Source organism: Bufo bufo, chromosome 4 (assembly GCF_905171765.1).
Source record: "Bufo bufo chromosome 4, aBufBuf1.1, whole genome shotgun sequence".
Taxonomy (NCBI): domain Eukaryota; kingdom Metazoa; phylum Chordata; class Amphibia; order Anura; family Bufonidae; genus Bufo; species Bufo bufo.
In genome coordinates this window covers 396,228,551-396,243,382 of record NC_053392.1, presented here as the reverse complement: position 1 = coordinate 396,243,382, position 14,832 = coordinate 396,228,551, and the positions used below count along the sequence as shown (strand labels likewise).

The 14,832-nt window shown below is 42.3% G+C and overlaps 1 protein-coding gene across 5 annotated transcripts in view; it reads right to left on the bottom strand.

Annotated features, from left to right (window-relative positions):
• The window catches only part of SASH1 (SAM and SH3 domain containing 1), a 377,873-nt gene that overhangs the window by 203,907 nt on the left and 159,134 nt on the right, over positions 1 to 14,832 (bottom strand). The gene's annotated exons all lie outside the window — the stretch shown is intronic.

Genomic DNA, 14,832 nt, shown 5'->3' with positions numbered 1-14,832 from the left:
AGTATTTTATAAATGGACCCACAAAAAGGAGATCCTCAGTTATGAATTGCAACTTTCTCCATGGCTGAATACACTTTGTAATATAGACTGATCTGCAACATCTGTAACATTTAAACCACTGATAGGTGAAATGGAAAATAACTCATGACTATGGCACCTGCCAAGGAGTAGGATGTATTATACAGCAAGAGAAAGTGTTGAAAGCAGGTAAAATGGGCAGCCATAAGGGTCTGAGTAAAGCTGAAAAGGGCCAAATTGTGAAGGCTAGACTGCTGGTTGGCAGCATCTACAAAACAGCAGTTCTTGTGGTTCCTGGTACACAGTGGTTAGTTTCTAGGGACTTGTTGAGTTCATACCTCTTCATACCATGTTTTGGCAGCATGAGGGGACCTACACAATATTAAGCTGGAAGCTCCAAAGATGCTTTCCAACCACAAGCCAATTTTAATTTCCCCAAAAGGTGGTCTACATAAAGTAATAAATACTCATCTGCTCCTCACCGCTTTGTTACAGTGCCCAGGGTCTGATCTCTGTGTAGCTTCTGATCCCCAGAGTGTAAACTTATGGTCAGGGCCATGCAATCATTTACTGGCCTCAGGGGTGACATGTCCCAGGTGGCACATCATAGCTGGATCAGGCACCACTTAAGGATATGTTCACCACTGAGGCCAGCGAATGACTTCACCAGGGCACGCAAATTCAACTGGACTCTCGGCCCTAGAAAGGGGCAGCAGGGAGCAGGCGAGTGCATTTTTTTCCTTTAAGTAGATGACATTACAGACACAGACAAGGTAAGTTATATCAGAACACTGGGTCTTTTTCACGTAGATGCCGCAATTTTGTGTCCCCGATTAAAAAATTAACAAGTAATATTACTTCTCCTCTTTAAACAGGGACTATTCCTACAGTTTTGAACATAAAATATCTTGCTAGGTAGTGAAGTAATATGTAGCTGCCACATGCTCCTGATTATATGGCTGGATTCTTATCCACCCTCTAGGCAGCACTTATCACCTAAACTTATGCTTTCAGAAAGCTGTTAATGGTTCCAAAGGTCACAGAGTAGTTAGTGCACAGCCCAAGTAATCCACTTAAGGAACAATGCGAGTGTCAAATCTCCAGCTTATTCATATTCTTTAAGCCATGTGGATGTTTCGAGTGAAAAGCCTTGAATCCACATGTACAACTCCGCTCAGTGTAGCATACATTTAGATACTACATTTCTTCTCAAATGGGTTGTGCAATGGCTTTATACTGAAGACCTGTCCTCATCATAGGTCATAAGCATCAGATCGGCGGGGGTCAGTCTCCCGGTACCCTTGCTGATTGTATGAGCGCTGCTTCCTCTTCAAAATTACCTAAACGTCATCTTCTTTGTAGAGGTGGTACAGTTTAATTACAGCCGCTCGTTCCATTTACTTGAAAGGGATGAGCAATTACACCACTGCTACAAGTTAGACAGAGTGGAGTTAAAGGGAAACTGTCACCTGGAAAAGACAATTTACACTAATCACAGTACCTTAAAGTATCTCTCATAGTGTGCCCAAAGATGTATTCATACCTTCTTTCTGCATTGTGCTGTCTCATAAAATCGACTTATAAAACTGTGTTTGGCACCTTTTTGAAGTCGTGCTGAAGTCACGGGGGCAGCGGCCTCCTTGACTCAACCGTCGGATAAGCCCGCCCCTATGCCGCTCCTCCGCATATTGATGGACATTTTTCCCTGTAGCCATGACCGCGCTCTTCTCGCGCATGCGCCGTGCGCGTCCTGCCGCAGCGCGATCCCGGCTACGGCTCCCTCCCTCCCTGGCATCTGCATGTTCACTGCGCCTGCGCTGCAGTGCAAGCAGACAGTGATCGCGCTCACGCCGCAGGGGAGAAGCGATGGGTGCGAGCGCGCTGTATAGGAACGGCGCAGGCGCAGTGAACAAGAAGATGCCAGGGAGGGAGGGAGCCGTAGCCGGGATCATGCTGTGGCAGGACATGCACAACGCATGCGCGAGAAGAGCGCGGTCACGGCTACAGGGAAAAATGTCCATCAATATGCGGAGGAGCGGCATAGGGGCGGGCTTATCCGACGATTGAGTCAAGGAGGCTGCTGCCCCCGTGACTTCAGCACGACTTCAAAAAGGTGCCAAACACAGTTTTATAAGTCGATTTTATGAGACAGCACAACGCAGAAAGAAGATATGAATACATCTTTGGGCACACTATGAGAGATACTTTAAGGTACTGTGATTAGTGTAAATTGTCTTTTCCAGGTGACAGGTTCCCTTTAAGCAGTGAAAAAGCTGCAGCACTCGCACAAGCGCCGCAGCTTAAACAGCTCATCAGTGGGGTGCTGGAAGATACTTGTGAGGATAGGTCATCAATATACTAGCGCTGCACAACCCCTTTAAAGGGGTTATCCAATGGATAATGTGAAAAAAAATGAAAATCAGATATCATATAGTACATGACCATCTCTTTCTAACAAAACTAGAATCAGCCCTGTACCGCACATGGATCCAGAGATATCATCATTTATTGCTCAGGTAGACTTATTTCAAGCTGACAGCTCAGGGGTGTGTCTTTTCTGCTTCAAATAAGGAGGCGTGTCTCAGCTCTGCCTATCACAGCTCAGGAGACAGTTGAAGGATGAAACTGAGCATGTGCGGCCATCTCAGTGAGTCGGTCAAAGAAATAAGAAAAAAGAACAAAGAGCAGGTGGCGCTATACAGATAACTTTTATTGATTAAGTGGCTATGCTAAATTTTTAATTACATGCAATTACAAAAGTAGTCAGATCAAGGTGCTGGTTTGAAAACTGTAGAATATTTTTTTGTGGAACAACCCAGGTCATGAAGTAGATACATGGAGTGACTTCAAAAATTATATCTGGAAAATCATCCAACCATTTTTTGCGAACAACAATGACATAGAATATTCACATATAGGCTGTCCCCTTCAAAACTGGAGCCATGTTGCTGTCTGTCTGTGCAGCCCCAAGTTCAACACTGTTCATAGCATGTGCTGCTAAGAAACATCAATTTTTTTTGGTCCAAAAGAAGGAACTCCCTAATGAATGGTCACAATGGAAAGCTTTCCTGGAAGTTTCTCTTTAGATTATCCCTCCAATTCAGTTTGGACGGTGAAACTATTTACACAAGTGCAAAAAACTATCTAATATGCAAACTAGCAAAACTGAAATAATACAAACAGGATGTGAAAGTAATGAAATGGCTGGCAATTTACTAGAAAAGGTTGTACATACACGCTCCAACTTGCAAAACCATTGAGTAGAGTAGAGCATGTGAAAAATGGCTGCCAAATAAAATGCATATAAGCACGTGCCATTTTCTACTGCACAAATACTTGAAAAATAAAAAAAATAAAACCTTCTGAGCAAAAATTTGTGCACCCTCCTATGTCCATTTACATATGCCGACCCAGGAACAAGTATCTGTGAAAATCATTTTCATTTGTTAATATTTTATAACTCACCTCCAACTGCATGAAAAGATAACCTCTGCCCAGACAGTATTAATATGCCAGGGTGCCCACTATGTCATATGGCTCGAAATCCTGTACTTTTATTCATCTATGAGACTGGACAGCTACAATAATACATAATGAATCCCTGCTAGCACCAGCATTTCATTAAAGAGCCTGGCTAGGGTCAACGGATACACAGCGTTCATTAATAGAGCGCCAGAGGGCAGAAGACTACTAGGGAGGACATTCATCTCCATTAACAGATCCTAGGTTCGTAATCTAACACATTATTTGCCACACTTGTCATACTGAGTGCTAGGACATAAAGGTAATTGACTGATATAGCACTGAAGAAGGCCAAATGAAAGAACCAATTGTTTCACACTGCAACAGAAAACTCGTCACCAGAAAATCAGGGTTTTAGAAGAGAGTGCTGGTGTGTAACCATGTACAATGCTAAAATGGAACGACTAAGAACTTCAAAAAGGGGTTTTCAGGGAGATTTATTCTTAGGTTAGGTCATCAACATCTGAGTGGTGAGGGTCAGCAGCCCCACTAATCAGCTGTTTGGAGGGGCTGTGGCGAATGGGTGGGCAATGTGGCCTCTTCACTGTATAGCACCGTACATTGTAGAGCGGCTGTGCCAGGTGTTGCAGCTCAGTCCCATTCTCCTGAATGTAACCAATGAAAGTTCACCAAAGAAGAAGCCGGACCCTCACTAATTTCATAGTGATGACCTAACCTAAAGGGGTTGTCCGGGTTCAGAGCTGAACCCGGACAAACCTCTATTTTCACCCAGGCAGCCCCCCTGACTTGAGCATCGGAGCAGTTCATGCTCCAATGCTCTCCTTTGCGCTGCGCTAAATCGTGCAGGGCAAAGGCTCTTTTGTTTACAAAAACACACTGCCGGGCGGAGGCTTCCGCCCGGCAGTGTGTTCGGTGACGTCACTTACTCTGATGGGCGGGCTTTAGTGCTGCCCTAGCCGTTTTACTGGCTAGAGCAGCGCTAAAGCCCGCCCATCAGTGCCAGTGACGTCACCGGGCTCCCTGAGCAGCCGGAAGAAGAGGCTTCAGCGCTCCTGCAAGGGACCCGGTACGTCACTGAGTCTAAGAAAACTTCACTTCCGGCAAAGAATTTCCTATAAGAAAACGGGGCTTCAGAAACATGTAAAAAAGGTAGGACATGGATGTATGTTATATGTATGTCTGTCTTGTACTAATGGAACAAAGTCCTCAATCCCGGGCAACCCCTTTAAAGATAGATCACGAATACCTAGTTCCTAGAAAACAACTTTAAATGTCAAAGGATACCACAGGCAAAACTGTCCAGCAAACAACTGAATGATAACAGAGACCTATCGAATCGCTCCCTTTCCTACTGCATTCAAAAAACAAAGCATATCTATTTGGGTCTTTTGACAGTAAGCTATCAAAAAGTGTCCCCCTTCTAGGACCTCCATCAATCATCTGTATCCTATGGACAAACCTGGCCATGGGCTTTCATTTACCCTGCAGCGACAGCACAGGGGACATGATTACACATTACACAAAGCCTATTCAAATAATGGTTGCCTGTGTAATGCATGACAGGTCCTCCAGAGCAAGACACAATTTCTGTTACCACTCTCTACTATGACCAAGAGACGAGGGTCCCGAGCAGGGGACTCCTTCTGTTAAGGCCAGGTTCACATCTGCGTTGGGAACTCTGGCACTCTGATCCAGTCACTGTATTCGGTATGTATGCCGGCAAGCCACTGGATCCCATTATAGTGAATGGGGATCCAGAGGTGCATGGTGGGATCTGGCTATGCCGTATACCGTGAACTCTGGCAGTCCATTCATCTGCTGGAACAGAATTCCAGATTTCACAGTACAGATGTGAACGCGGCCTAAAACAGAATTCAATGGGTATCTGAAAATGGGTAGTCGAAACCGGAAAAACAGCTGAACTGTTGAACACCTACAATGAAGTTAAAATTCTTATAGGATATAGCCTAAATGCAACCATAAATATCAACATTTAGGTCCTATTCACATGACCATGGCAGTTTTGCAGTGCACAAATTGTAGATCCGCAAAATACAGATGTAGTCTGACTGCATCCTGCACTTTTCTCAGACCCATTGCAACAACGCCTATTCTTGTCCACAAAACGGACAAGAATAGGACAATGGACATGTTCTATCTTTTTTGTGTGGCCAAGGAACCGGCATTTTATTTACTATAGTACCTGATTTCAACCAATGAAAAAAACTATTCAGTTCAGCTTAGTGAGTGACACCAAGATCTGTTTTAGCTTTAGATCGCTGCTTCCTATCACCCTGCCTTCCACCTTTATACCATAAAGCAGTGATTTTTGTTTGTTCATCTGATGCTTTTCCTTCTCACTATCAGAAAAATCAAGAAACGTTTTGAGATTACAGAATGCTTGCATGAGTATTTCATCTTACAGCTCAAAATCCTTTCTTATTGTTTCAAAGGAGTACAAAAATGTTCAATTATTGTACTGTCCATTAAGAGTCTTGTTGCCTTTCTGTTTTTAGAGTTCACAGGAATGCTCACGCTTTTCAAGAAACTTTAAGTTATAGCACTTGAAAATATGTAGGATACATCTCATTATTTTTGCACCAAAGAGTACATCCTTCAGCCTGAAGAAACCCTACCAGTGACCAGTGTCCCCCACCCCTCCCTAGACATTTGTGCACAACTTTAAAAAATATCACACTTGTCTTACTTTCCCTGTATGTACTGACTTGGAGTGCTCTAGAGAAGTTGAATGTTTTCTAATTAAATAAAACTAAATATTAGGCCGCCTTAAAAGACGCATAATAGTGATATGTGACAGGTAGGGTCCCTAAAAAGTACCGGTATGTTCAGGATTTTTTTTAAACCATACCAACCGGGGGGGGGGGGAATATGGGAATGGGGTATAGGGATTAAAAATAAATAAAAAACCCTGTACAACCCCTTTAAGAGTTTACACAAATATGCAGTATGGGCTGCAAACCAGTAATCAATGATATGGCAGACTTACTTTGCCAAAATCTGCTCTTTCAACACATAAAACGGGAGGTACGCTTTAATTTGCAATTCCATTATGACTAGACCTTCCTTCCTACAGTTTCCTTCTCTTCAGCCTTTAAATAGGATGGGAAATGACTAAAGTACTGGTGGCTAAAGTCATTTGTACTACTCCGACACAGACTTGGTGTAAGAAAAAAAAAATGTTTCCTGCTTTTCGACCAGTAAAAGGTATGTGCGTAATAAAGGCATACATACAGTTTTACTCGCCCAGTTCAGGATTTCCTCAGGAAATTCAGATTTCTCCCTTAGTTCTACATTAATACATGTAAGAAAACCCCTAATCTGTTTGGTCTACTCAAATGATTAACCATAAAACCCCATGGCGTACAAAAAATTGACAAAAATAAAACAAAACCAACTGACCAAAAAAAAAAGTTGACTTGTACAATTACTGCATTTCTAACACAATGATTGATTACTGATCTTTTGACCAAATGTCACAGACCATGGGAACCTGAGGAAGCAGATTTACACAAAGTTTTAGTTTGCGCTATTTAAAATAAATCATGTGATGAGAACTACAGTCAAGCATCCTTTAATTTGATATCAGCCTTGACTATCACAGCTGAATCTAGACTTCAGTATATATATATATATATATATATATATATATATATATATACACACACACACACACACATACACACACACATACACTCACCTAAAGAATTATTAGGAACACCATACTAATACGGTGTTGGACCCCCTTTTGCCTTCAGAACTGCCTTAATTCTACGTGGCATTGATTCAACAAGGTTCTGATAGCATTCTTTAGAAATGTTGGCCCATATTGATAGGATAGCATCTTGCAGTTGATGGAGATTTGAGGGATGCACATCAAGGGCACGAAGCTCCCGTTCCACCACATCCCAAAGATGCTCTATTGGGTTGAGATCTGGTGACTGTGGGGCCATTTTAGTACAGTGAACTCATTGTCATGTTCAAGAAACCATTTTTCCAGTCTTCAACAGTCCAATTTTGGTGAGCTTGTGCAAATTGTAGCCTCTTTTTCCTATTTGTAGTGGAGATGAGTGGTACCCGGTGGGGTCTTCTGCTGTTGTAGCCCATCCGCCTCAAGGTTGAGCGTGTTGTGGCTTCACAAATGCTTTGCTGCATACCTCGGTTGTAACGAGTGGTTATTTCAGTCAACGTTGCTCTTCTATCAGCTTGAATCAGTCGGCCCATTCTCCTCTGACCTCTAGCATCCACAAGGCATTTTTGCCCACAGGACAGACACATACTGGATGTTTTTCCCTTTTCACACCATTCTTTGTAAACCCTAGAAATGGTTGTGCGTGAAAATCCCAGTAACTGAGCAGATTGTGAAATACTCAGACCGGCCCGTCTGGCACCAACAACCATGCCACGCTCAAAATTGCTTAAATCACCTTTCTTTCCCATTCTGACATTTCGTTTGGAATTCAGGAGATTGTCTTGACCAGGACCACGCCCCTAAATGCATTGAAGCAACTGCCATGTGATTGGTTGACTAGATAATCGCATTAATGAGAAATAGAACAGGTGTTCCTAATAATTCTTTAGGTGAGTGTATATATATATATATATATATATATATATATATATATATATTTAACCTCACCATAAAGCTGGCCATACACTTTAGACTGCAGTCAGCCAAGTCAGGGAAGTAAGTTGCTGCCAGACACCTCGCGGCTTATCTCTCCTGAGAACAAAAGGATTAGGCATGTTGTAATCCAGCATCCCGATCCTTCTTCCGTTCTCCTGACATCCGCCATCAGGATACAATCATTTACATTAGATGGTCCACGGTTCTTACCTAAATCAGGGAATTCTGTGAACAGTACCCTAATGTGTATAGCCAGCTCTGTCCGCTGCACAAAGGATTGCCTATCCTGAGGATAAAATCCTGGAATATACCACTTTAAATAAAATAAAATAATTCCTACAAGAAATACTATTCACCATGAAAGAATATATAGTAAAATTGTTAGTAAAACAGTTGCTGCTTTTAAATTAACCATCTCTTGTACTCATGAGGTATTTTATTTTAGGATAAATACATATTTTTTAGAAATAGAAGTTTTCCATTTAATGGACGAATGCACACAATCTCTGTCCATCAGCTAGATGCCTTGACCATGTGTAGGTGCTTAGAGTGCTTCACAGAAGACTTCTACCAATTCATGAAATCTGTCAAGGAGTAAATATGACTATTTTAAGTGGCACTCAAGTATGTGGTGCGCCTCACATGCTTTATGTAATAATTCTACTCTATTCAAAAAAGATGAATTGAAAACAAACAGCAAGGGAATAGAAATGTAGTTCTTCAACCAGGAGACCTCTACCCAGAGCAGCTTGCAGAGTGAAAACATACAGTCTTTTGTGTCTCATTACAATGACAATGGCTAGTATTGTTCCTCACAACCTCTATTGCTCACATCCTTAATGAACGCCGTTGTGTAACAGTCATCTCTGTACAGTATTATGTGAACAGCCTTCAAATGAACAAAGAGGTCTGTGCACAGAAAGGGATAACAAAGAGTCACCCCAGACCAAAGCTGGACCAAAACAAAGGGGGTCACAGACAGGTCCACAAATAACCAAAGGTCAACATTCAGACAGACTCCATATCAAATGCTAACGCAAAACTACAAACATAACCCAAATCAAGTTATAATGATGAGTAATACAGTATTCAAAAAGTTAAATATTTCTCAAGTTGGTGAATAAAAATTATGGTAGTTCAATTTTTTTTTTAATGCAAATCGTTAACCCACAGCATTCATCAAGCGTCACATATATTTCCATGTGTATAATATATAGCCATAGTCTACAAGAGAAATTGCATATGATTTTCTTGCCTAAGAAACCACAAAATATACAAGCAGTGCCCTTGTGACTGTAACTGTATTCACCAGCTATAATAATAGGTATTCTGCACCATAGTCAGCACTGCCTATATCTGCTTATCGCCTGGGTGACACATCTCCACATCTCTCCCTACCAACAGGAGAATATCTGCTTACCGCCTGGGTGACACTTCTTCACATCTCTCCCTACCAACAGGAGAATATCTGCTTACCGCCTGGGTGACACTTCTCCACATCTCACCCTACCACCAGGAGAATATCTGCATACTGCCTGGGTGACATATCTCCACATCTCACTCTACCACCAGGAGAATATCTGTATATCGCCTGGGTGACACTTCTCCACATCTCACCCTACCACCAGGAGAATATCTGCATACTGCCTGGGTGACATATCTCCACATCTCACCCTACCACCAGGAGAATATCTGTATATCGCCTGGGTGACACTTCTCCACATCTCACCCTACCACCCGGAGAATATCTGTATACCGCCTGGGTGACACTTCTCCACATCTCACCTTGCCACCAGGAGAATATCTGCATACTGCCTTGGTGACACTTCTCCACATCTCACCCTACCACCCGGAGAATATCTGCATACTGCCTGGGTGACACTTCTCCACATCTCACCCTACCACCCGGAGAATTTCTGCATACCGCATGGATGACACTTCTCCACATCTAACCCTACCACCAGGAGAACATCTGCTGAGTCTGGGTGACACATCTCACCCTACCACCAGATATAGTCTTGGGGCAGGACTAGCTCTGCAACCATTAAACACAGAACTATGTGTGCCCTATGAATATACAGTAACATTTACCACAAGGCACTAGCCATAGAGTTGACATTAGAAATCTATTCAGTAATTCATTTTTTAGAGCAATAACATGAAAAATACTGATATTTCAAGTCATACAGTAGTGGAACAAATAAAAACTTCTCAAATTAGAATTTGGCCTCTCAAGCTGCATCTCATGGTGACTACTGGCAAATGAACACTGCTACATTCATTGCCGTGTAATCATTGTCTTCTACAGCTACTGATTGCACCATAACATGTCCATTGCTGATGTATCTTCCATATGAATTTTAACAGGTAGAAGCTAATAGGTCAGTCATGACAAGTTGACTTTTTCTTACTGACTGCCATATGTTAGATTCAAGTCAACAGAGAACCTCATGAAAGTATCAATTTACCAAACAAAACAGCATTTCATGTTAAGTTTCTCAAAATCAACATTCTTCTTCAGATAAGCAACTTCAAGGATGTAACAAAAGATATAGTTACAAGAGAAAAAATTGTTTAAAGGGAAACGGTCACCGAGATTTTGTGTATAGAGCTGAGGACATGGGTTGCTAGATGGCCGCTAGCACATCCGCAATACCCAGTCCCCATAGCTCTGTGTGCTTTTATTGTGTAAAAAAAAACGATTTGATACATATGCAAATTAACCTGAGATGAGTCCTGTATGTGAGATGAGTCAGGGACAGGACTTATCCTTAGCTCTATACACAAAATCCTGGTGACAGGTTCCCTTTAATTGATGTCATTGGCTAAGTTACAGGGGTTGTCCGGTTTTCTGATACTGATGACCTATCGTCAGGACAGGTCATTAATATATGATTGGCAGGATTCAGACTTCCAGCACACTCGCTGATCAGCAGTTTGAAGGGGCTGCAGCACTCGTGCAAGAGCTGCCTCCTCTTCAGTGTTTACCTGCAACTGTCAATATTGCTGGAGCAAAGCAGTGTCATTTCAGTTCTTTTCGTCTCATTCACTTGAATAGGAGATAAAGCGGTAATTACAATAAACAGTAGATGGCGTGCAGGTAAACAGTGAAGAGGACATAGCACTTAAAGATTCCTCTTCAAAAAGCTGATTGGCGGGTGTGCAGGGAGTTGGACCCCTAACAATTTGATATTGATGACCAGAGGTAGCACTACATTTTTTCCAATAGAGTAAAAATACTCCTCTTACCATTTTTGAGGTGTATTTTTTAGCCAAAAAGGAGTACCAAAGGTGCAGTAATTCTGATACATAATACTTCAGCCTACCTTTGTTCACTCCTGAGTTGGAGGCTCCACTCGTAGCCTCTGTTGCAAATTCTGTGAAAAAGACCAGACCAAAAAAATCCTTTTATGCAAGACTTTTTTTTTTTTGCTAATAAGACCGAATCCCAAACAGAAACTGATCGGATCCCATCATAGTCAGTGGAGTCTGCTCAGCTCTGTTCCTGTCAGTTAGGCTGGGTTGACATCACGTTTTTTTTCATACAGCTATTAATGTACACCAAAAAAGTATACGTTAAAGAGGACCTGTCACCTCTTCTGACATGTCTGTTTTAATAGCTCCATGCATTTCCCATGTAATAACATTTCTGGAGCATCTAGTCTTATGTCTGTATGTTGTGCCATTCCATTATTATTTGCACAAGAAGTTATGAATAATTACTAGCAGTCTGCAGTAAGGGTACAGAGGGGTGGTAACAAGTTGGGGGGGTGTCCCTGCACAGACTCACTCTATCCAATCAGTGCTGCCATTTTCAGACTGGGCAGGTACACACCCCCAACTGGTTACCTCCCCTCTGTACCATTACTGCAGGCTAATAGCAATAATTCATAACTTCTAGTAGAAATAATAGAGGAATGGCACAACATACAGACATAAGAATAGATGCTCCAGAATGGTTATTACATGGGGAATGCACGAAGCTATTAAAACAGACATGTCAGGAGAGGTGACAGGTCCTCTTTAATAGTTGCCTCAGACAGATGTCATACTGTGGCATCCGGTAGAGTGAAGAACCGCACTCAATCAAATGTCTCTGGTGCCAGTCAAGGACTGCGAACAGTCAGTAAATATAAAATGAAAATTGCGGCACTCAGATGCTGGATTATTGTGTACAAAACTTTTTTTATTTTATCATATTTTCAAGCATTAGCAGTGATTCATCCAAACAGCCCAATTAGATCCTTGGTGCAAACAGTGGATTTAAGACCAGACGTTTCGGTCGTAACAGACCTTCATCAGTGGTCACATATTTTATCTGTTATTTAAAAAAAAAGGCTTCACAAAATAGATACAGTTTTTGTTAAAAAAACTGACACAAATGTATTGAAACATATGCACATCCGTCAAATGTATACATAAAAAAAAAGGATAAATAAGGGCTCTTTCACACCTGCGTTGTTGTCTTCCGGCATAGAGTTCCGTCGTCGGGGCTCTATGCCGGAAGAATCCTGATCAGGATTATCCTAATGCATTCTGAATGGAGAGAAATCCGTTCAGGATGCATCAGGATGTCTTCAGTTCCGGAACGGAACGTTTTTTGGCCGGAGAAAATACCGCAGCATGCTGCGCTTTTTGCTCCGGCCAAAAATCCGGAACACTTGCCGCAAGGCCGGATCCGGAATTAATGCCCATTGAAAGGCATTGATCCGGATCCGGCCTTAAGCTAAACGTCGTTTCGGCGCATTGCCGCATCCGACATTTAGCTTTTTCAGAGTGGTTACCATGGCTGCCGGGACGCTAAAGTCCTGGCAGCCATGGTAAAGTGTAGCGGGGAGCGGGGGAGCAGTGTACTTACCGTCCGTGCGGCTCCCCGGGCGCTCCAGAGTGACGTCAGGGCGCCCCAAGCTCATGGATCATGTGATCACATGGACACGTCATCCATGTGCATGGGGCGCTCTGACGTCATTCTGGAGCGCCCGGGGAGCCGCACGGACTGTAAGTATACTGCTCCCCCGCTCCCCACTACTACTATGGCAACCAGGACTTTAATAGCGTCCTGGGTGCCATAGTAACACTGATCGCATTTGGAAGACGGTTCCGTCTTCAAATGCTTTCAGTACACTTGCGTTTTTCCGGATCCGGAGTGTAATTCCGGCAAGTGGATTACACGCCGGATCCGGACAACGCAAGTGTGAAAGAGGCCTAACCCCAAAATTGCATACGTTTGTATATTCTTTTTTTAGTATAAGTCTAAATGTATCCACCTGACGTACAGAAAAAACGAGATGTGAACAGCCCCTAAGGCTACTTTCACACTAGCGTTTTAGTTTTACGGTATTGAGATCCTTCATAGGGGCTCAATACTGGGGGAAAAAAATGCTTCAAATGGAATTCCATTCCAAAATGCATTCCATTCCGTTTAGTTGCGTTCCCATACCGGAGAGAAAACCGCAACATGTTGTAGTTTGCTTTCCGTCCTGGGATGCGGAGCATGACCCCCCAATGCAAGTCAATGGGGACGGATCTGTTTTCTCTGCCACAATAGAAAATTGATCTGTCCTTCATTGACTTTCAATGGTGTTCATGACGGATCCGTCTTGGCTATGTTACAGATAATACAACCGGATCCGTTCATAACAGATGCAGATGGTTGTATTATCAGTAACGGAAGCGTTTTTGCTGAACCCTGCTGCATCCAGGAAAAACGCTAGTGTGAAAGTAGCCTTAGAGCATTGATACATTTTTATTCTTCATTGAAGATACACTTGCAAAGTTGCAATCATACTTCCACATTACGCTGGCTGCACATCCCTTGTTCACATGGGGAGATGTACTGCTGACCAGCGAGGATTTGCAAGCTTGCATAAATGACCCAATCATTGGCACATTTACACAGGCCAATTATGGAGAATGACCAATGTCTGTTTCCATCTGCTGGCCTGATCAACTGCACGTGTAAAGGGCCTTAAACCTCCCACCGCAAGAGCATGACACCCATAAAAAAATCTATCATTTCTAGTGAAGAACACAATCCTCTTCTGTAGCTTCAGTGATAAAGTATTTCCAGGAGCATTCCAAAGCTACCTGAAAGCATGTCCTTAAGTTCCACATACAGGTGAAACTCCAAAAATTAGAATTTTGTGCAAAACGTCATTGATTTCAGTAATGCAACTTAAAATTTGAATTTTGTGAAAAGGTCCAATATTCTAGGCTCAAAGTGTCACACTCTAGTCTGCTAATTAGTCCATACCCCCTGAGCAAAGGGAACCTGAGATTGTGACTTTGGGGTTTCATAAGCTGTAAGCCATAATCATCCAAATTATAACAAATAAAGGCTTGAAATATCTTGCTTTGCATGTAATGAGTCTATCACATATGTTAGTTTCACCTTTTAAGTTGCATTACTGAAATAAATGAACTTTACACGATATTCTAATTTTTTAGAGTTTCACCTGTAGAAGGCCTCAATATGTTGAAGATACTTTCTCTCGGGCATAAAATAGATGGTATTACAGATCAACAAAATGATTCCTGCTAGATGACAACAAAAAATTCCTTAGATGCAGATGCTGATGACTTCACAGTTGAAGATATTAGACCAGCAATGTTGAAGGTCAGCAGTTTTATCGTAAATCCCTATTGAGTGAAATCTTAAGTTACATCCTGCAATGGGGAATGAAGGG